This window comes from Bos taurus, chromosome 15 (genome assembly GCF_002263795.3).
Source record: "Bos taurus isolate L1 Dominette 01449 registration number 42190680 breed Hereford chromosome 15, ARS-UCD2.0, whole genome shotgun sequence".
NCBI lineage: Eukaryota > Metazoa > Chordata > Mammalia > Artiodactyla > Bovidae > Bos > Bos taurus.
Genome location: NC_037342.1, coordinates 25,544,622 through 25,568,465, shown reverse-complemented (window position 1 = coordinate 25,568,465; position 23,844 = coordinate 25,544,622).

Here is a 23,844-nt window from a genome sequence, read left to right as displayed (position 1 = left end):
AGGATGGTTTGAAGGCTTTCCCACCCGGACTGAGAAGGCTAAGGAGGTGGTAAAAAAAACTGCTCCATGAAATCATTCCAAGATTTGGTCTGCCCAGGTCATTACAAAGTGACAATGGGACATCATTTACTTCTAAGGTCACCCAAAGAGTCTCGAAAGCATTGGACATTACTTATTATCTCCATTGTGCCTGGAGGCCTCAATCTTCAGGAAAAGTAGAAACAGCCAATCAATTCTTAAAATCAGCAATAAAAAAGATAACCCAGGAGACCTCCCTGGGATGGAAGGAGGCTTTACCAATAGCTCTCCTCCACACCTGCATTGCCCCTAAGGAACAGGATGGTCTTAGTCCTTATGAGATGCTATATGGGAGACCTTTTGTTTATGTCAATGACCTCTTCCTAGATCCAGAGGTTCAGACCCTCCAGTCTTATACCATGGCCATTGGGCAATTCCAACAGGATATACGCTTGTGGGGTATGAACCAGGACCCAAAAGATTCTAAAGAGTCACCACTATATGCTCCAGGAAATCAAGTCCTAATAAAAGTCTGGAAAGATGGGTCCCCAAAGGCTCAACTCCAGCCCACATGGAAGGGCCCCTACCCTGTAATACTTTCTACCCCCACAGCAGTAAAGGTACCAGGACATGACTCCTGGATTCACTACTCACGAGTCAAGCCATGGAAGAAAACAGAAGAGGACACTCAATACACCTGTGAGCTCCTGGGAGATCTCAGATACCTATTCAGAACTACCAATGAGTGTCATTCTAATGAACACCCCTAAAACCTGGTTTCTGGGGATAAGATTTCTCAGGATAACTCTAAGGAGCCAACACAGCTTGACAGAGACTGTACTCCAAGACAGACAGGAGATAGATCTTCTGATTCCTGAACAAAGAGGGACTTGAGCTATCCTGGCAATGTGAATTTAAAGTTGACCAATGTCTCTACTAGTCCTTGTTATGCTATATTGATGATGCTTATGATTATTCCATGTACTATCAATTGTCTAACCTGTTTTGTCTCTGCCCAGGTCAACCAGCTACAACATGCAGTGCCAGTTCAACAAAGATATTAAAACTACAGCTGACCACGGCAAATATCACACACCCTTGGACACCGCTATAAGGACTCTGAGGCTTGAGACTAGCAAGAGGGGGGAGGCCCAATACCCCTTGCTGCCCCAGTTCAGCAGGAAGTAGCCAGAAAGACCTCGACGCCCCTATTCCCAAAGAACTGGGCCTCCCATCTCTTGAGGGGGGAATGTTAGGTAGGTAGAATAGGGAGAAGGAGTCCAAAATGGCAGTGCTAAAAGACAAGGAAGGTCCGAGGACCAGAGTGAAAACTTCAGGCAGAACAAACAGCACTCCTGGCTAAGCCCAATTTGCATAGGGCAGGCCCAGGTGGAAGAAAAAACATATAAAAGGAGGAGCCAAAGCGCTTTCTCTTGGACTCTCTCTCCCGCGTGCGTGCGCTCTTTTCTTTCTCTCTCTCTCTCTCTCTCTCCCTCTCTCCCTCTCTCCCTCTTGCTATCTTCTAAATAAAATGGAGCTGTAACACTGAAAAAAAAATGCTATGGAGAACAATAACATGGGGAAGATGGGAAAGGAATTCTGAGGGGTAGGGAAATTGATTCAGTTGATTACAATTAAATGATAAGAAATTGAAGACCATTTCTTTTTTCTGAGCAACAGCAAAGAGGAAGGTGTCATTAGAAGAGTCAGGCAAGATTTGAGGAGTCACAGATCTGGCTGCTACTGCTACTGCTGCTAAGTCACTTCAGTCGTGTCCGACTCTGTGCGACCCCACAGACAGCAGTCCATCAGGCTCCCCCGTCCCTGGGATTCTCCAGGCAAGAACACCGGAGTGGGTTGCCATTTCCTTCTCCAATGCATGAACGTGAAAAGTGAAAGTGAAGTCACTCTGTCATGTCCAACTCTTTGCGACCCCATGGACTGCAGCCCACCAGGCTCCTCCATCCATGGGATTTTCCAGGCAAGAGTACTGGAGTGGGATGCCATTGCCTTCTCTGGAGTGGGTGGTAAAACCTAGAAAGTTGGCCATTGGATTGAGCAACTTGAAAGTCATGGCTGTTCTTGAGAAAAATCAGTTTCAGTAGAGCTGTGGAGCCAAAGCTCTGATTGGGTGCACCCAAGGGAAGATAAGCAAGGAGAAATCAGAGCTTGTTAAATCAGCTCTTTCAAATAGTTTAACTGTAAATAGAGAGAAATGAGATGGTGACTGTAGAGGAGGTGGAGCTAAGCTTATTTATTTTTTTAAGTTGAGAGAAATACTAGGAGATTTGAATGTTAATTGGAAATTCAAAACCTTAAATTCTGGAAATTTTTCTTCAATTACTCTTAATGATTTCCTGCCCTCTGTCATCTTTGAAACTCCATTTTCTGAATGCTGGATTAATTCTCCAGTTTTCTTATATTTTTCCCTTCCTATTTTCTATTTGCCTTTGTGTTCTGATTTCTGGTTCCCCACCCGCTCCCCCCCCCCCCCATTGTATCTTTTACTTCTATTGAGTTTAAAATTTTTTGTATGTTCCTTTCTTTTAGCATTCTATTCTTGTCTCATGGATACAATACATTTGCTATTTTTCTGAGGAGCTTAAGGATAGTTCTTTAAATTAAGGTTTGTAGTCTTGAATGGGTTGTTTCCTTAGTCATCCCCTTCCTTGTCCATCTGTTCTTTTGATCTCCTCTTTTCACATTAAGTATTTTCTCAGATGTTCATGATCTTTGGTTGCTTATATCTAGGCCTGGATCACTTTGCTTACATGGTGGAACTTGTCAACTATAATTCTTCTGTTAGTGTGATCTGTTGGATGATAGCACAGGGGAACCCCTGTGTCACTATATTTAAATGTCTTTGGGGCCTGTTCGTATTAGCATAGACTTCAAATTCCCTGTTTGGTGGTTAAATACTTGGCTTCCAGCTTATGGGAAGGTGACTGGAAAAAGAAAGTTGGAGGCTAGTTCTCAATAGTCTGATACAAATTTTTGTTTAACTGCTCTGTTTTCAGTGTGGTACTTTTACCCTCAGCATGACTGTTTTATGGTTTCCAGAGAATAAACATCCAGTTTACGGGGAAGGGACAGACTCATGGCTTCTATTAATAAGAGTTGCAAAAGAGATTCAACTTTTTAAAATAGACATGTAGCCATTCCTCCTCTTTTTAAGCCATACTCACTCCCTACTTCCCAAAATACCTGGTGTTGCTCTTTTTTGAGCCTCTTTTATGGGTTCTACAGCATAAGTGGAGTTGCTTGGTGGCTTCCCCCATCACAAAGATTTGGGATGCAATGACTTCTCAACTGCTGAGTCAAGCATTACCTGTCCATCCATTTTTTAGCTTTCAGAATTTTGTTATTGTAGTTTCCTCTCTAGGTTAAGACCTCAACAGGCTCATTTGAAAAACTGAAATAAAATAAATCTGGAATCTGGAGAAGAGCAGAGATAAATGCATATATTAAATCCTCTGTATTGAACTAAAAGCCTCAAATGATAGTTTTTACATTTTTCAATGTTTTATTAGTGGAGATAAGAGAAAATTGAATTTCCTTTATTAAAATTGTATACTTTTTCTTAATACTCAAAATCATGCAACATTTTATTATTTTCTTAATATTTTTGTAATTTTGCCATCATACCTAGCTGTAGTTCCACTACTCAGTTATTTACAGTAGAGGCAATTTACATGGTTATAGTTGTAAATCATGCATACAATATATTTATATTTCCTGTTTTTACTCATTTACAACTATACAAACTATTTCTAACTTTTCTATATTTTCTTAGGATTTTGTTTTGAAAAATTTCCAATCTAGGGAAAATTGCAAGAACGTCAATATATACTCAGATTACACTTCTCAGTTGCTAATATTTTGCCATCTTTGTACTTGCTTTCTCCCTCTCACTCTTGCTTTGTTTAGCTCTCTCTGCGTCTTTCACTATATGCACATATATTCTTATTTCTCAATCATTGGCAAGTACGTTGCAGACAACTTGACATTTCATTGCTAAACTATCAGCACGATTCTTCTAAGAATAAGACTGTTTTCGTATATGACCACAACACCATTATTATACCCAAAAGATTTTATGTTAATACAAGAATACTATTTGATATATAGCACATTTTCAACTTACTCTAATTGATCTGGACAATTCCATTGGAGCTGTTGCTCCTTCCCCAATACCAAATCCAATCAGGGATCAGGTTCTGAATGTGGTTATCCTTTGTCCTCAGTCTTTTTTCATCTAGAACACTCCCCCACCTCTGTGTGCATATATGTGTATTTTGACATTAACAATTTAAAGAATTTAAGCTAGTTTTTTGGTAGAGTGTCTCAATCTGGATTTGTATGATTATTTCCTCATGCTGAGACTTGCGTTGAGTGTGTGTATGTTAGTATATATATACATTTTCAATCTATATATTTAGCAAGAATATGTGTGTGTGTGTGTGTGTGTGTGTGTGTATGCACTGTCATCATCGTTCAGCCACTCAGTCATGTCCAACTTTTGTGACCCCGTGCACTGCAGCATGCCAGGCTTCCCTATCCATCCCATCTCTCAGAGCTTGCTCAAACTCATGTCCATTAAGTTGGTGATGCCATCCAACCATCTTATCCTCTGTCTTCCCCTTCTCCTCCTGCCCTCAATCTTTCCCAGCATCAGGGTCTTTTCTAATGAATTGGCTCTTTGCATCAGGTGGCCAAAGTCCTTGGAGCTTCAGCTTCAGCATCAGTCCTTCCAATGAATATTCAGGACTGATTTCCTTTAGGATTGACTGGTTGGATCTCCTTGCAGTCCAAGGGGCTCCCAAGAGTCTTCTCCAACACCACAGTTCAAAAGCATCATTTCTTTGGCACTCAGCTTTCTTTATGGTCCAACTCTCACTTCCATACATGACTACTGGAAAAGCTGTAGCTTTGACTAGATGGACCTTTGTTGGCAAAGTAATGTCTCTGATTTTTAATATGCTTTTTAGGTTTGTCATAATTTTTCTTTCAAGGAGCAAGCATATTTTAATTTCATGGCTGAAGTTACCATCTGCAGTGATTTTGGAGCACAAGAAAATAAAGTCTGTCACTGTTTCTGTGATAGATATATATTGAATATATATGTGCATATATATTTAATATATATTTAACAAAAATACTGCATGATTGATGTTTTGTACTTTGCATGCATCACATAAGGAGGCATATAACATCAGATAGTTTTACTATTGGTGTTTCTAAATTTGATCATTTGGGTAAGGTGGTGTGTTCCAGATCTTTTTTATTTTAGAGGTAGTTCATTAGCTTTATACATAAGAAGTAAAACTGAGGTGTGAGGGTGGGGGTTGAGGAGTAAGTGAGACTTTGAAGTCTTGTAAATATGCTGTGCCCCAATAACCTTTAACTCAGTGGTTTTAGCATCCACTGACAATCCTTGTGAGAAGCAATTATTATATCAATGACTGCAAAATCCTGATTTTTCTAATTCTCATCCTTTCTGTTTTTCTTAGATGGCATGCTTCCATAAAGAACTTTATTCTTCACCTTCTTCACCTTTTCTATCTCTTTTTTGAGTATCACTCTGAATTTATGGATTTTTAAATTCAGTGTATTAAGGCCTATTACCTTCACTAGTAATTTTGATGTTCAAATTATCCAACATTTTTCTAATCAGAGCTCTTTCAAGCCTGCTCCTATGTCCTTTGTATATATCCTCTTAAGTCTTTGTCTCCTTTGCTTTCTAGCACAAAGAGTGTTCTAAGTTCACTTTGTAACTTTTACACCTCAGATCTGGAATTGGTCATTTCTTTGAGAAGAAGTAGTTTCTTTTAGTGAGGACTGGTATTTAAAAGTCAAGTTCTGGGCATGAAGTTTTATTATATGCCACCTTCTGTGTAAGAAAGGAGAATATTTGTGTACTTATATGTGTCTTTGCTTATTTTGCAAAAAGAAACTAAATAAGGATGAATCAGAAACAAAAGGAAATGATCACTTATGGGAAGTGGGTGGGAATGGAGTAGAGAACTAGGCATGGAAATGAAACTTCTCTGAGGATATCATTTAATATGCCGAGTGTCATTTCTTTAGGCCCTTTCAGTGGACAGAACAAAATTGTAAGTTTATATTGATATCTACAGTGGATATGAAACATCACCCCCTTTCCCTTATTCCATATGTGATTCTCTTGTCCACAGTAAGAACCTCATTCCCCAAAACATAGCTATATTTATTCATTTGTATATTCACTATGCACAATAAAGAGTTTCAAACTTACTATACCAACACCACCTCTAATAGCAAACTTATGAAATAATGTTCAGGTATTTTTGCTTCTTTAAAAATCTTACAATATATTCCACAAGGTGTATACAACCAAAGTGCTATGTTCCAGAGCTATTTCAAAAATTCTTTTTTCTGTACATGGTCATGTTACTGCTAAATAGTGCTATACTATGACAGGATAAATCACAATTTTTTAATCCAATCTTTTGTGGGCACACAATTAGGTTGTTTCCAACGTTTTGTTAGATTTATCCATTCCTGTTTGCATTCACTTGGAGTATCCAGTTTTTTCATCTTTTTTTTTTTTGGATGTTATTTTACTTTTGAATGCAAAAGTGTTACATGGCTCAATAGTCAAAATCATGCAGAAGTCGCATTTAGCAAAGGCTTAATTCCGTTCCCAACTTTTCCTCCCCTTTCTCACTCACCCAGGAAGATAACAACTTTTATTTATTTCTAATTCATTTTTATTGTCTTTCTTTTTGCAAAAATCAGCCCTTTTTGTTACAAAAAATAATATCCTAGTATCTGTATCTATTTGTATACCTATAGTTTATTTAACTTATATGCAGAGTACATCATGAGAAACACTGGGCTGGAAGAAGCACAAGCTGGAATCAAGATTGTCAGGAGAAATATCAATAACCTCAGATATGCAGATGACACCACCCTTATGGCAGAAAGTGAAGAGGAACTAAAAAGCCTCTTGATGAAAGTGAAAGAGGAGAGTGAAAAGGTTGGCTTAAAGCTCAACATTCAGAAAATGAAGATCATGGCATCTGGTCCCATCACTTTATGGCAAATAGATGGGGAAACCATGGAAACAGTGTCAGACTTTATTTTTTGGGGGCTCCAAAATCACTGCAGATGGTGACTTCAGCCATGAAATTAAAAGATGCTTACTTCTTGGAATGAAAGTTATGACCAACCTAGATAGCATATTCAAAAGCAGGGATGTTACTTTGCCAACAAAGGTCCATCTAGTCAAGGCTATGGTTTTTCCAGTGGCCATGTATGGATGTAAGAGTTGGACTGTGAAGAAAGCTGAGCGCCGAAGAATTGATGCTTTTGAACTGTGGTGTTGGAGAAGACTCTTGAGAGTCCCTTGGACTGCAAGGAGGTCCAACCAATCCATCCTAAAGGAGATCAGTCCTGGGTGTTTATTGGAAGGACTGATGCTGAGGCTGAAACTCCAATACTTTGGCCACCTCATGCGAAGAGTTAACTCATTGGAAAAGACCCTGATGCTGGGAGGGATTGGGGGTAGGAGGAGAAGGGGACGACAGAGGATGAGATGGCTGGATGGCATCATCGACTTGATGGACATGAGTTTGGGTAAACTCCGGGAGTTGCTGATGGACAGGGAGGCCTGGAGTGCTGCAATTCATGGGGTCGCAAAGAGTCGGACACGACTGAGCGACTGAACTGAACTGATGCTATGAATAATATATAATTATATAAAGATATAAATTATTTAAATATATATGTTTGTGCTTTTTAAATAAAATCTAAATTATTTTTTAATTAAAAGTATAACAACATATTCCAGAACTCTCTCCATATCAGCTCATGGAGATTTTCCCTTTTTTTCTTACTGCTATGTAGGACTGCACCAACAAGGGATAAATCATAGTTTATTTATCCAGTCTTTTAGATCGACATTTTGGTTGCTTCCAATATTTTGCTGCTACATATAGTGCTTCAGTGAGTGGCCATGTTCATATGTTGTTTTGTATTTGTGGAGGTGTATGTCTTCTGTTCCTTTCTCTGTTTCTTCTCCTGGCATTCTCATCATGCATATGTTATACTTTAGTAATTGTCTCCCCATAGTTCTGGGCTTATTCTGTTCTTGTTTTTTTTTTTTTCCTTTTTAATATTTTATCTTTCCATTTGGGAAGTTTCTGGTGGAATATATTCAAGATCACTGAGTCTCTCCTTAGCTGTGTCCAGTCTACTGAGGATCCCATCAAAGGCATTCTTCATTTCTTTTACTGTGTTGTTGATTTCTAGCATTTCCTTTTGATTCTTTCTTAAGAGTTTCCATCTCTCTGCTTACGCGGCCCATCTGTTCTTACATGTGGTCCACTTTTTCCTTTAGAGCTGTTAACGTATTAATCATAGTTATTTTAGCTTCCTGGTTGATTAATTCCAAAATCTGCCATATTTGAGTCTGGTTCTGATGCTTGCTCTGTCTCTTCAGAGGGTGTGCTTTGCTTTTTAGCAAGCTTTTCCCTTTTCTCATTCTTTTCTATTGTTGTTGAAAGTTGGGCATCCTCTATTAAGTAAAAGGAACTGATATAAACAGTCCATTAGTATGAGGTTTTATGTTTATCAGGCTAAAGGTTAGGCTGTGTTTACTATTTGCTGTGGCTGTGGGTGTCAAAGGCTAAAGCTTCCCCTGGTGTCCTACTTTTATCTCCTCCGTTGTCTTTGGGTTTCCCTAGAGACTTATTCTTAAACAATATCAGAGACTTTCTGTTCTTCCAGTTTTATTCCCCTGATGTTATATGGTAGCCCTATTGATGGAGTGGTGAAGAGGTGGAAGGGAAAGAGGGAAATTTTTCTATAATCCTATGATAAGGTCTCAGTCTTTTAGTGAGTTGTTGCCCAAGGCTGGGACCTTCATAAGTGTTTCTCAGTTTATTCTCTTTTCCCTACATTTAGGTAGAACATGAAGGACAGAGGAGGCTGAATTTGGGCACTTCCCTTACTTCCTGTCAATTCAGTACAGTTCAGCTCAGTCATGTCTAACTCTTTGCAACCCCATGGACTGCAGCACGCCAAGCTTCCACGTCCATCACCAATTCCCAGAGCTTGCTCAAACTCACGTCCATCAAGTCGATGATGCCATCCAACCATCTCATCCTCTGTGGTCCACTTCTCCTCCTGCCTTCAATCTTTCTCAGCATCAGGGTCTTTTCAAATGAATCAGTTCCTTGCATCAGGTGGCCAAAGTTATTGGAGCTTCAGCCTCAGCATCAGTCCTTCCAATGAATATTCAGGACTGGTTTCCTTTAAGATTGATTGGTTTGATTTCCTTGCAGTCCAAGGGACTTTCAAGCATCTTCTCCAACATCACAGTTCAAAAGCATCAATTCTTTGGCTCTCAGCTTTCTTTATGGTTCAACTCTCATATCCATACATGACTATTGGAAAAACCATAGCTTTGATTAGATGGACATTGTTGGCAAAGTAATGTCTCTGCTTTTTTAATATGCTGTCTAGGTTTGTCACAGCTTTTCTTCCAAAGAGCAAACATCTTTTAATTTCATGGCTGCAGTCACCATCTGCAGTGATTTGGGAGCCCAAAAAATTAAAGTCTGTCACTGTTTCCACTGTTTCCCCATCTATTTGCCATGAAGTGATGTGACTGAGTGCCATGATCTTAGTTTTTTGAATGTGGAGTTTTAAGCCAGCTTTTTCACTCTCCTCTTTCATTTTCATCAAGAGGCTCTTTAGTTCTTCTTCACTTTATGCCATAAGGGTGGTGTCATCTGCATATCTAAGGTTATTGATATTTCTCCTAACAATCTTGATTCCTGCTTGTGCTCATCCAGCCCAGCATTTCGCATGATGTACTCTGCATATAGGATAAATAAGCAGAGTGACAGTATACAGCCTTGACTTACTCCTATCCCAATTTGGAACCAGTCTGTTGTTCTATGTCCAGTTCTAACTGTTGTCTCCTGACCTGCATACAGATTTCTCAGGAGGCAGGTGAGGTGGTTTGGTGCTCCCAACTCTTAAAGAAATTTCCATGGTTTTTGTGATCCACACAGTCAAAGGCTTTGGCATAGTCAAAAAGCAGAAAGTGAAGTTGTTCAGTCATGTCCAACTCTTTGCGACCCCATGGACTGTAGCCTACCAGGCTCCTCCGTCCATGGGATTTTCCAGGCAAGAATACTGGAGTGGGCTGCCATTTCCTTCTCTAGGAGATCTTCACAACCCAGGGATTGAACCCAGGTCTCCTGCATTATAGGCAGACTCTTTACTGTCTGAGCCACCAGGGAAATATTCATTGACTTTATTTAGTCAATAAAGCAGAAGTAGATATTTTTCTGGAACTCTCTTGCTATTTTGATGATCCAGTGGATGTTGACAATTTGATCTCTGGTTCCTCTGCCTTTTCTAAATCCAACTTGAACAGCTGGAAGTTCTCTGTTCTCATACTGTTGAAGCCTGGCTTGGAGAATTTTGAGATTACTTTGCTAGCATGTGAGATGAGTGTAGTTGTGCAGTAGTCTGAACATTCTTTGGCATTGTCTTTCTTTGGGATTGGAATGAAAACTGACCTTTTCCAGTCCTGTGGTCACTGCTGAGTTTTCCAGAATTACTGGTATATTGAGTGCATCACTTTAACAGCATCAACTTTTAGGACTGGAAATAGCTTGCCTGGAATTCCATCACCTCCACTAGCTTTGTTCGTAGTGATGATTCCTAAGGCCCACTTGACTTCACACTCCAGGCTTTCTGGCTGTAGATAACCACCATCTTGTTTATCCAGGTCATTAAGATCTTTTTTGTATAATTTTTCTGTGTATTCTTGCCACCTTTTCTTAATATGTTCTGCTTCTCTTAGGTCCATACGGTTACTGTCCTTTATTATGCCCATCTTTGCATGAAATGTTCCCTTGGTATCTCTAATTTCCTTGAAGAGATCTCTAGTCTTTCCCATCCTATTGTTTTCCTCTATTTCTTTGTATTGATCACTGAGGAAGTCTTTTTTATCTCTCCTTGCTGTTCTTTGGAACTGTGCATTTAGACAGGTATATCCTTTCTTTTCTCCTTTGCCTTTCACCTCTCTTCTTTTCTCAAATATTTGTAAGGTCTCCTTGGACAATCATTTTTCCTTTTTTCCATTTCTTTTTCTTGGGATGGTCTTGATCAGTGCCTCTTGCACAGTATCATGAAACTCTGTCCATATTTCTTCAGGCATTCTATCAGATGTAATCTCTTGAATCTATTTGTCACTTCCACTGTATAATTGTAAAGGATTTGATTTAAGTCAGACCTGAATGGTCTAGTGGTTTTCCCTACTTTCTTCAATTTAAGTCTGAATTTGGCAATAAGTGGCTCATGATCTGAGCCACAGTCAGCTCCTGGTCTTGTTTTTGCTGACTGTATAGAGCTTCTCCAACTTTGGCTGCAAAGAATATAATCAATCTGATTTCAGTGTTGACCATCTGGTGATGTCCATGTGTAGAGTCTCCTCTTGTGTTGTTGGAAGAGAGTGTTTGCTATGATCAGTGTGTTCTCTTGGCAAAAGTCTGTTAGCCTTTGCCATGCTTCATTTTGTACTCAAAGGCCAAATTTGCCTGTTACTCCATGTATCTCTTGACTTCCTATTTTTGCATTGCAGTCCTCTGTGATGAAAAGGACATCTTTTTGGTGTTAGTTCTAGAAGGTCTTGTAGGTAATCATAGAACCATTCAGCTTCTTCAGCATTAGTGGTTGGGACATAGACTTGGATTACTGTGATATTGAACTATTTTCCTTGGAAATAAACAGAGATCATTCTTTGTCATTTTTGAGATTGCACCCAGGTACTGCATTTTGGACTCTTGTTGACTATGAGGGATACTCCATTTTTCATTTTTTCTATTGGATTTCTTATATAATGGTCATCTGAATTAAATCCACCCATTCCAGTCCATTTTAGTTTCACCGATTCCTAAAATGTCAATGTTCATTCTTGCCAACTCCTTTTTTAACCACTTCCTATTTACCTTGATTTATGGACCTAACATTCCAGTATCCTATACAATATTGTTCTTTACAGCATCAGACTTTACTTCCATCACCAGTCACATCCACAACTGGGCATTGTTTTTGCTTTGGCTCTGTTTCTTCATTCTTTCTGGAGTTATTTCTCCATTCTTCTCCAGTAGCATATTGGGCACCTAGTGGGAGTTCATCTTTCAGTATGATATCTTTTTGCTTTTTCATACTGTTCATGGGGTTCTAAAGGCAAGACTACTGAAGTGGTTTGTCATTCCCTTCTCCAGTGCACCATGTTTTATTGGGACTCTCCACCATGACCTATCTATCTTGGGTGGCCCTATATGGCATGACTCATAATTTCACTGAGTTAGACAAGGCTGTGGTCCATGTGATCAGTTTGGTTAGTTTTCTGTGACTGTGGTTTTCATTCTTTCTTCCCTCTGATGAATAAGGATAAGAGGCTGATGGAAGCTTCCTGATAGGAGAGACTGTGGGGGAATCTGGGTCTTGTTCTGATGGGTGGGGCCATGCTCAGTAAATCTTTAATCCAATTTTCTGTTGATTCATGGGACTGTGTTCCCTCCCTGTTGTTTGTCCTGAGGCCCATGCCTCCACTGGAAACTCCTAGACACTCACAAGCAAGTCTGGCTCAGTCTCTTGTGGGGACGCTGTTCCTTTCTCCTGGCTCCTGGTGCACCCGGGGTTTTGTTTGTGTCCTCTAAGAGTCTGTTTCCCCAGTCCTGTGGAAATTCTGTAATTAAATACCACTGGCCTAAAAAGTCAAATTCCCTGGGGTTCTTAGTCCCTTTGCTGGATCCCCAGATTGGGAAATCCATCGTGGGTCCTTGAAATTTCTTATCAGTATGAGGATTTCTTTGGTATAATTGTTCTGCAGTTTGGGTTGTCTGCTTGGCAGGTCTATGATGGGGCTAATGGTGACCTCCTCCACGAGGGCTTATGCCACATGCTGTGTGTCCCAAGTCTGCTGCAGCCAGAGCCCCTGTCCCCTTAGCAGGCCACTGCTGACCCATGCCTCTGCAAAAGACACTCAAAAACACTCAAAGACAGGTCTGGCTCAGTCCCTGTGGGACCTCTGGGTCCTGGTGTGCACAAGGTTTTATTTGAGCCCTCCAAGTGTCTCTAAGAAGGTATGGGGTTTGATTCTAAATGCGATTTCACCCCTCCTACTGTCTTATTGGAGCTTCTCCTTTTCCCTTGTATATGGGTTATCTTTTTTTGGTGGTATCCAACACTCTCTTGTTGATGGTTGTTCAGCAGCGTGTTGCAATTTTGGAGTTCTCACAGGAGAAGATGAGCGCACATCCTTCTACCCCCAGCTTCTAAATTACTTTACTATAGAATTCCCTTCCCCAGGGGATCTTACCATCCTGTGGATTGACCCCAGATCTCCTGCATTGTAGGTGGATTCTTTACCCTCTGAGCCACCAGGGAAGCTCCTGTCAATTAGGCTCCAAGAAAATATTTTTCCTTGAGGGCAGGGCTTTGTTAAGGAAAAAGAAAAACAACTGGGTGTATTTTAAATGGTTAATTTCCCCCTCCCTTCCTGGAAATACAAGCGGATTATACTCCACTTCTTTACACTCAGAACTAATGAGCCTCTTGGAGATAAAACTCAGGAAAGTTTAGCCAACCTTATGGATGGCCTCTAAGACTTTTTTCTCAAACTAGTGCACATTCAGTCCCCAGCAATTAGTAATGTTTGTTTTCCTACTGATTTCCTACCAGTTGCTGGCTCCAGCACTGGTTTCTGCTCCCTGTAGGCTATGGTTCTCTGTGTTTTCCTGTTCAGTTTTCAGGGCAGTTGTTTCTCCTTTGACCCCAGTTCTTTGATGGACCTAAGAAAAATTGTTTATTTTCAGTTTGTTCAGCATTTTTTCTTATTGTGGGGATGAAAGTGATATTTTCAAGCTTCTTACACGTCAGAGTGGGAACCAAAAGTTCATATAAATTCTGGAGGTGTATTTTCCTCCGAAGTTTACTGAGATCTAATTGACAGATAACATCATATTAAGGTGTACAGCATAATGATTTGAGAGATGAAACATTTTCAAAACAATGACCACAATAAGTTAAGCTAACATCCATCACCTAAATAGTGAATCTTAAGTTTTATCTTAAGGATAAAATCTTAGAAATAGTATTACAGAGTCAAAGGGTTAAGAAATATGCAATTCTTTTTGATACTGTGAATTCCTCAATCACTGCTGCTGCTGCTGCTGCTAAGTCGCTTCAGTTGTGTCCGACTCTGTGCAACCCAGTGGATGGCAGCCCACCAAGCTCCCCCATCCCTGGGATTCTCCAGGCCAGAACACTGGAGTGGGTTGCCATTTCCTTCTCCAATGCATGAAAGTGAAAAGTCAAAGTGAAGTTGCTCAGTTGTGTCCGACTCTTTGCAACCCCATGGACTGCAACCTACCAGGCTCCTCTGTCCATGGGATTTTCCAGGCAAGAGTACTGGAATGGGGTGCCATTGCCTTCTCCGCCTCAATCACTAGGTTATACTATTTTGCAATTCCACCAGCTATATGTGAGATTGTTGGTTTCCCAACAGCTTTGCTAACAGAATGTTGTCAAGGTTTTGAATTCTTGGAAATCTGGTGGTGAGAAAAGGTGTCTTGATATAGTTTTATTTTGAGTTTTTTTTTTAATTTGAGTGAATCTGACCAATTTTTCATGTTTAAAGGACATTTGTATATCTTTTCCTGTGAACTATCTGTCCATGCCTTTCACTTCATATCTAATCTTTTTTTTTTTTTTAAAGAAGACTTTTGGTATTTTTTGCTTGAAATTAAATAATATTTTACATATTGGGGAGATTAACTTTTTACATATGATATGTTTTGCAGTTGTTTTTACTAGTTTAAAATTTGTTTATTGATTTTTCTTTCTCATTTTGCTCAGGCAAAAACTCTTTGATGTAGTAGGTGAATTTATTTTATCTGGATTCTGAGTTATAGTTTAGGGAGTCTTTCTCCACATTTAGGTTATAAAGGAGTTCACCCTTATTTTCTATTAGTTCTTAAAGAGGTTAAATTTAGAACTTTGATTCATTTAGAGTTCATTTTATACATGCTTTGAGGAATAAATACTAGATGTTCTGTTATCATTTATTAAAAAATAATTTTTATCCCAGTCATTTGAATGAAATCTTTTTCATGTACTAATTTTCTAGATGAACTTGGGTCTATTTCTTTTTTTGAAATATAACTTTTATTTATTTTTAAATTTATTTTATTTAGGGTCTATTTCTTGATGTGCTATTTATTTCTCTTGGTCTGTTTGCTATGCAATCCATTTCCACAATGTTTTCATTACTGTGACTTTATAGTATGTTTCAGTTTCTGGCATGGCTGGCTTCCTCTTGCTGCTTTTTTCAGTTATTCACATATATATGAAGTGAATAAGTTGGACGCAAGTTGTCTAATTCCAAAAAATAAAAATTTAATGATATTTTTATTGGGATCATTTTAAATGTATGTTAATATGGTGGAATTAGTATTTCTACTACTGTTGAGTCATTAAGTCTTTATTAGTTTTCTTATGAAAAATTGCTATAAAAATGATCACAAACTCAGTAGCTTAAAACAACACAAATATATCATCTTATGATTCTACGTTTCAAAATTCCTAAGTCAGTCTCACTGTGCTAAAACCAAAATGTCACAAGACTGTTACTTCTGGAGATTTAGGAGAGAATCTGTTTCTTTGCCTTTCCATCTTCCTTGGCTTGTGGTCTTCCTCCATCCTCAAAGCCAGCGGTATAGCAGCTTTAGATCCCATTTCCACTCTTCATTTGTGGTCATATTACCTTCTCTGACTCTGATCCTCTGGCCTCTATCTTCAATGCAGTTCAGTCGCTCAGTCGTGTCCAACTCTTTGCAACCCTATGGACTGAAGCATGCCAGGTCTCCCTGTCCATCACCAACTCCCGGAGTTTACTCAAACAAATGTCTGTTGAGTCAGTGATGCCATCCAACCATCTCATCCTCTGTCGTCCCTTTCTCCTCCTGCCTTCAATCTTTCTCAGCATCAGAGTCTATTCCATTGAGTCAGCTCTTCACATCAGGTGGCCAAAGTATTGGAGTTTCAGCTTCAACATCAGTCCTTCCAATGAATATTCAGGACTGATTTCTTTTAGTATAGACTGGTTGGAATCTACTTGCAGTCCAAGGGACTCTCGAGAGTCTTCTCCAACACCACAGTTCAAAAGCATCAATTCTTCAGTGCTCAGTTTTCTTTATAGTCCAACTCTCACATCCATCCATGACTACTGGAAAAACCATAGGCTTGACAAAACGGACCTTTGTTGGCAAAGTAATGTCTCTGCTTTTGAATATGCTATCTAGGTTGGTCATAACTTTTCTTCCAAGGAGCAAGCGTCTTTTAATTATGGCTGCAGTCACCATCTGCAGTGATTTTGACCCAAAATATTAAAGTCTGTCACTGTTCTCACTGTTTCCTCATCTATTTGCCATGAAGTGATGGAACCAGATGCCATGATCTTAGTTTTCTGAATGTTGACTTTTAAGCCAACTTTTTCACTCTCCTCTTTCACTTTCATCAAGAGGCTCTTTAGTTCTTCTTCGCTTTCTGCCATGAGGGTGGTGTCATCTGCATATCTGAGGTTATTGATATCTCTCCCAGAAAACTTGATTCCAGCTTGTGCTTCATCCAGCCCAGCGTTTCTCATGATATACTCTGCATAGAAGTTAAATAAGCAGGGTGACAATATACAGCCTTGACATATTCCTTTCCCAATTTGGAAGCAATCTGTTTTTCCATGTCCGGTTCTAACTGTTGCTTCCTGACCCGCATACAGATTTCTCAAGAAGCAGGTGACGTGGTCTGGCATTCCCATCTCTTTAGGAATTTTCCACAGTTTGTTGTGATCCACACAGTCAAAGGCTTTGGCATAGTCAATAAAGCAGAAGTATATGTTTTTCTGGAACTCTCTTGCATTCTCAGTGATCCAATGGATTTTGGCTATTTGATCTCTGCCTTTTCTAAATCCAGCTTGAACAGCTGGAAGTTCTATGTTCTCATACTGTTGAAGCCTAGCTTGGAGAATTTTGAGTATTACTTTGCTAGCATGTGAGATGTGTGCAATTGTGTTTGAGCATTCTTTGGTATTGCCTTTCTTTGGGATTGGAATGAAAACTGACCTTTTCCAGTCCTGTGGCTGCTGAGTTTTCCAAATTTGCTGGCATATTCAATGCAGCACTTTCACAGCATCATCTTTTAGGATTTGAAATAGCTCAACTGGAATTTCATCACCTCCTCTAGCTTTGTTCATCATGATGCTACCTAAGGCCCACTTGATTTCACATTCCAGGATGTCTGGCTCTAGGTAAGTGATCACACCATTGTGATTATCTGGGTCATGAAGATCTTTTTTGTACAGTTCTTCTGTGTATTCTTGCCACCTCTTCTTAATATCTTCTGCTTCTGTTAGGTCCATACCATTTCTGTCCTTCATTGTGCCCATCTTTGCATGAAATGTTCCCTTGGTATCTCTAATTTTCTTGAAGAGATCTCTAGTCTTTCCCATTCTGTTGTTTTCCTCTCTTGCTTTGCATTAATCACTGAGGAAGTCTTTCTTATTTCTCCTTGCTATTCTTTGGAACTCTGCATTCAAATGGGTATATCTTTCCTTTTCTCCTTTGCCTTTCACTTCTCTTCTTTTCACAGCTATTTGTAAGGCCTCCTCAGACAACCATTTTGCCTTTTTGCATTTCTTTTTCTTGGGGATGGTCTTGATCCTTGCCTCCTCTACAATGTCATAAACCTCTGTCCATAGTTCTTCAGGCACTCTGTCTATCAGATCTAATTCCTTGAATATATTTGTCACTTCCACTGTATAATCATAAGTGATTTGATTTAGCTCATACCTAAGTGGTCTAGTGTGGTTTTCCCTACTTTCTTCAATTTAAGTCTGAATTTGGCAATAAGGAGTTCATGATCTGAGCCAGTTAGCTCCCTGTCTTCTTTTAACTGACTGTATAAAACTTCTCCATTTTCAGTTGCAAAGAATATAATCAATCTGATTTTGGTATTGACCATCTGGTGATGTCCATGTGTAGAGTCTTCTATTGTGTTGTTGGAAGAGGGTGTTTCCTATGATCAGTGTTCTCTTGGCAAAAGTCTGTTAGCCTTTATTCTGCTTCATTCTGTTCTCCAAGGCCAAATTTGCCTGTTTCTCCAGGTATTTCTTGATTTCCTACTTTTGCATTGCAGTCTCCTATAATGAAAAGGATATCTTTTTTCGAAGTGGTCAAACAGGAAATGGCAAGAATGAACATGGAAGTTTTAGGAATCAGCGAACTAAAATGGACTGGAATGAGTGAATTTAAGTCAGATGACCATTTTATCTATTACTGTGGCAAGAATCCCTTGGAAGAAATGGAGTAGCCATCATAGTCAACAAAAGAGTCCAAAATGCAGTACTTGGATGCAATCTCAAAAATGACAGAATGATCTCTGTTTGTTTCCAAGGCAAACCATTCAATATCACAGTAATCCAAGTCTATACCCTGACCAGTAATGTTGAAGAAGCTGAAGTTGAACGGTTCTATGGAGACCTACAAGACCTTCTAGAACTAACACCCAAAAAAGATGTCCTTTTCATTAAAGTTCCTCTATCTTAGAGGGGCTCTTATGATTACGTTGGACCCACCCAGATATGCCAGGATAATCTCCCTATCTCTATATCTTTGGTGTGATCACATCTATGAAGTTCCTTTTTCCACATCAAGTAACCTATCACCTGCTCTGGGAATTTGGACATGAACATCTTTGGGAGGTAACTATTCTATCCACCACACTATCCAAGAAAAGTGACATCTCCACTGTTTAAGTCTATTTTTGTGATTTCAGGACTCTTTTCAAATTTTCTTTATACACATTTTGCACATTTTATGTTAAACCTAATTCCTGACTTCTTCCATTGCTTTTGTGAGTTGATTATGTTCCTTTATTATACATTTGAATTGATTGTATACATGAACACTGTTGATTTGTGTGCTATTTTAATGTCTTGATATCTTAGTGAAGTATGTTATTTTTTGTGTTGATTGTCCTTTGACATACACTTTCAGGTGATTAACACACAAAAAGACACAGGTATTTTCAGTTCTTGTTCTTCATTCATTTCTAGTTCTAATTCTTCAACTCTAAAGGTTTTCACACACCTGATTGTATTACCTAATGTCTTTAATTCATAGGGGGCAAGCTTGCCTTGATGCTGACATTCAAGGCAATACCTCTGGTAGTTCCACACTAAGAATCTAGTCTCAGGACTGAGAAAAGCATTTGTAAATTTTGTTAAGAAAAGATTCATCAACCCTTACCAGGATTGTGCTTGGAATTTTACCTAAAGGCATTTGTAAGATTTTTATAGAAAATCATACTCATTTTCTATTTGCCTCTATTAATATGTTAAATTATACAGATTTCTTAATATTGATCTATTCTTGCCTTACTAGAATAAATTCTATTTGGTCATGATATATTCTCTCTTTTTATTTTTAATGTATTCCTTAATTCTGTTTGCTAATATGTTATTTAGGTTTTTCCACATCAGTATGTGTTTGACATTGGTTTGTAATTTTGTGGGAGTACTGTCTTTACCAGATTTTGGTAGAAATGTTATATTTGCTTTATAAAAAGAATTTGGATGTTATCTTAGTTCTGTAAGGCTGATATAAAAAAAATTCTATAGACTGGATGGCTTATAAACAACAGAATTTTTTTCTTACAGTTCTGGTGTTGGCAGATTTGGTATCTGGGGAAGGCCTGCTTCCTGATTGATAGATAGCCATCCTCTCGTTGTGTTCTAACATGGCAGAAAAGGGCTACAAGGGAGCTCTCTGTTGTCTCTTTTATGAGGGCACTAATCCCATTTGATAAGGCTCTGCCCCTATGACCTTATCACCTAACAGTAGTCCCATCCCCTAACACCTTCACTTAGGAATTAGAATTTCAAGAGGTGAATTTTGGGAAGACACATTCAGTCTGAGCCAATGATTTTTTTCTTATGCTCTGAAACAATTTAAGTGGCATTCAGATTTTTTGATCTTTGAAAGCTTGGTAGAGTTCACCTGTAAAATCTTTTTTTTTTTTAATTTTTATGGACATTAGTTCATGTAGGCTTTCTATTTTTACTGAGGCCAAATTTGGTACATTGCCTTGTCCTGTGAGTTTATCCTCTTTACTTAACTTTTCAGTTTATTTGCCACTCTCAGTTTTACTTCCTCTGTTTCTATGGTTAGTTCCACATTTTAATCATTAGTTGTTATATTTGTGCTTTATTCCTTTTTATTGATTAGATTAGGTAGCGGTTTGTCCATTACATTGATTTTTTTTTCAAGCAAGAAGTATTTTTGTTTATTTATTGCTTTCTCTGCTTTCTACCTCAAAAATTTCTGGTTTTATCATTACTAGTTTCTTCTTTCTGCATTATTTTTGTTTAATTTATTGTTCTTTTTCTTGCCATTTGAGTCTGGGCATTTCATTTATTTATTTTCAGTCTTGATTTTAAAAATAACGTTTAATTGAATTCAGAAATATACAGATATATTTTACATGACTGAATTTTAGAAGTGGACAAATCCTGGTAACTACTATGTAGATCAATATGTAAGCTACTACTTGCACCCTAGAAGCATTCAGAGTATTGTTTGGTAGCCAATATCTCTCCAATTCTGCTTCTGCTGCTGCTGCTGCTGCTGCTGCTAAGTCGCTTCAGTCGTGTCTGACTCTGTGCGACCCCGTAGATGGCAGCCCATCAGGCTCCACCGTCCCTGGGATTCTCCAGGCAAGAACACTGGAGTGGGTTGCCATTTCCTTCTCCAATGCATGAAAGTGAAAAGTGAACGTGAAGTCGCTCAGTCGTGTCCGACTCTTAGCGACCCCATGGACTGCAGCCTCCCAGGCTCCTCTGTCCATGGGATTTTCCAGGCAAGAGTACTGGAGTGGGGTGCCATTGCCTTCTCCAATTCTGCTTCTAGTTCTATAAATTAGTGTTGTTTACTTTAGAACTTCACATAATGAACTGATACAGTTTGTAGTCTTTTATGTCTGGCCTTTTGGCTCAAAATGAGTTTGGTTTTTTTTTTTTTTTTAAATTTTTGGCTGTGCTGGGCCTTCATTGTTGTATGGACTTTTCTCTCGTAGCAGATGGGGGCTGTTCTCTCGTTGTGCTGCGTGGGCTTCTCATTGCAGTGGCTTCTCTGGTGGAGCACAGGCTGTGCGGCACGTGGGCTTCTATAGTTGCAGCACATGGGCTCAGTAGTTGGAGTTCCTGAGCTCTAGAGCACAGGCTCCGCAGTTTTGGTGCACTGGCTTAGTTGCCCCATGGCATATGTGATTTTCCCAGACCAGGGATCAAACCCCTGTCATTGGCAGGCAGATCCTTTACCACTTAGCCCCCTTTGTGCCCAAAATTTATGTCTCAGTGAGGACTACTTTTAGCTATGCGTTGTGACTGTAATATGTTCCCTTTTGTGACTATGCTACCCTTTGCTTAGGTGTTCTACAGTTGATAGATATTTGTATTGCTTCCAGTTTCAGTCTAAGTAAAGCTACTATAAATATGCTTGTTCATGCCAATATGTGCACATTTCTGTCGGGTACATACATTCCAAGAGCCTAATTGCCAGGTCAGGTTTAGTAGACACTGCTTACACAGCTTTTCAAAGTAGTTGTACCAATTTACACACCAATCTTCAGTGTACACAATTTTAATTTACTCCTCAGTCTCTTCAACATTTTGTACCACTCATTTTCAAATTTTAGTCATTCTGAAGCATTTATATAGGTCGTTTACTATGGTTGTACCTCTCTTCATATGTATATTGGTTGTTTGGTTTTTTTTTTTTTTTTCAAAATATTTGTTAATACTTTCGTCCATTAAAAAAATAGATTGGTATGTCTTCTCACTGATTCAACATTTTTCTCTATGTGACATTTTTTCTTTGTTTTGTAATTCCTTTGGTATTTAGAAAGTTTCACTTTATTTGTTCAACAATTTACCTTTATACCAATAAATTATAATGCCAGCAGTTCCCTTTTTTCTTTCATGGGCTACTACTGCTGAGTTTATAATATTTAAATACTCTGTCTCCTACTTAATGTTTATATGTCAATCAATGAGTTTATTCTGTTTCCCTCATTTTCTTTTCCCTTTCTCTCCATTTTCATTATTTGTTTTTTCTTCTTGTTTGGAATCTATAACATATACATACTATTCTTCCACTCTTGTCTTCATCATTGTTTTAGCTTTGTGTGTGTGCTTGTGTGTGTTAGTTGCTCAGTCATGTCTGACTCTTTGCAATCCCATGAGTTGTACCCTGCCAGGCTCCTCTGTCCATGGGATTTTCCAGGCAAGAATACTGGAGTGGGTTGTCATGCCCTTCTCCAGGGGATCTTCCCCACCCAGGGGTCAAACTTGGGTCTCCTGTATTGCAGGCAGACTCTTTACTGTCTGAGCCACCAGGGAAGCCTGTGTTTTAGCTTTAGTTCTATACTTAAATATATTCAATGTTCACCATCAGTCATTTTGCTCAACTCTCCAGTCATCTATTTGTTGGATGAAGATTGTCTTTGAGGAGACTTCACACAAGGCTAATAAAAAGTATAACATTCTTTGTTCCTTGTAGGCTTAAAATAGTTTTTATAATATCATTAATAGTGTGTATCTCAGAGTTCATTGATATAGGTCAGTTTTCCCAAGTACATGTTCACAGACATTATTTCTTCAAATATTTGTTTCTCTTTCCTTTCCTTCTTATAGTCCCTTTACACATATTAGACTATTGACATTGCTCCACTGATCTTGAATGCTCCTTTTTGCTTTTTCCCTCTACTTTTTTTTTGTGTGTGTGCGTGTTTATATTTCAGTTTGCATAATTTCTTTTTTTAAATATAAATTTATTTATTTTAATTGGAGGCTAATTATTTTACAATATTGTATTGGTTTTGCCATACATCAACATGAATCCGCCATGGGTATACACATGTTCCCCATCCTGACCTCTCTCCCTCCAAGTACCATCCCTCTGGGTCGTCCCAGTGCACCAGCCCCAAGCATCAGGTTCGATGCAGTTTGTATAATTTATTTTAATTTGTCTTCTAGTTCACAATCCCTTCCTTGTTTGTGTTTATTCTTCTGTTAAGCCCATCTAATGATCTCTTTTTTTAATTAATATTATTTATCATTTCTCTTGCTTTTACTTTAGTCTATTTTATAGTTCCCATGCTTCTACTGAAAATGTACCATCTTTTCATCCATCTTATCCACCTTTTACACTAGATTTACTAGCATTTTTATCAGAGTTATTTTAAAATCCCTCTCTGTCCTCTGGGTCATCTCTCTCTCTGCTTCCATGACCACTATTTACTCTCTTAACCAAGGGTATCATTTTTCTTTTTTTTTTTCTTTTGTGAGTTTAAAAAAAATTTTCTGGACATTTTGCATGAAAACAAAGCAGAAACTTGACAAATAATGTTTGACTTCAGGGAAAGGCATACCCTGTTTTATGTCAGACCACCAGATCTGCAGTTGAACTGGATCGGGTCTTCGTTGTGGTTTTGGTTTGATTCAATTCATCACTGACTTCAAATATTTTGAGGATGAAATTAGGACATATTCTTCAATAGTCCCTGAGCTCTAAGAACTAATAAAAGCTTTCTGAACTGTGCAAAATCTCTCCTTGGTTTACAAACCAACTGCCTGTCTTTTGGGTCTCTGAGGTATTCTCTTTCCTCCTGAGTTTAACCCTCGTTTTTCTGAGCCTGGGGATATCT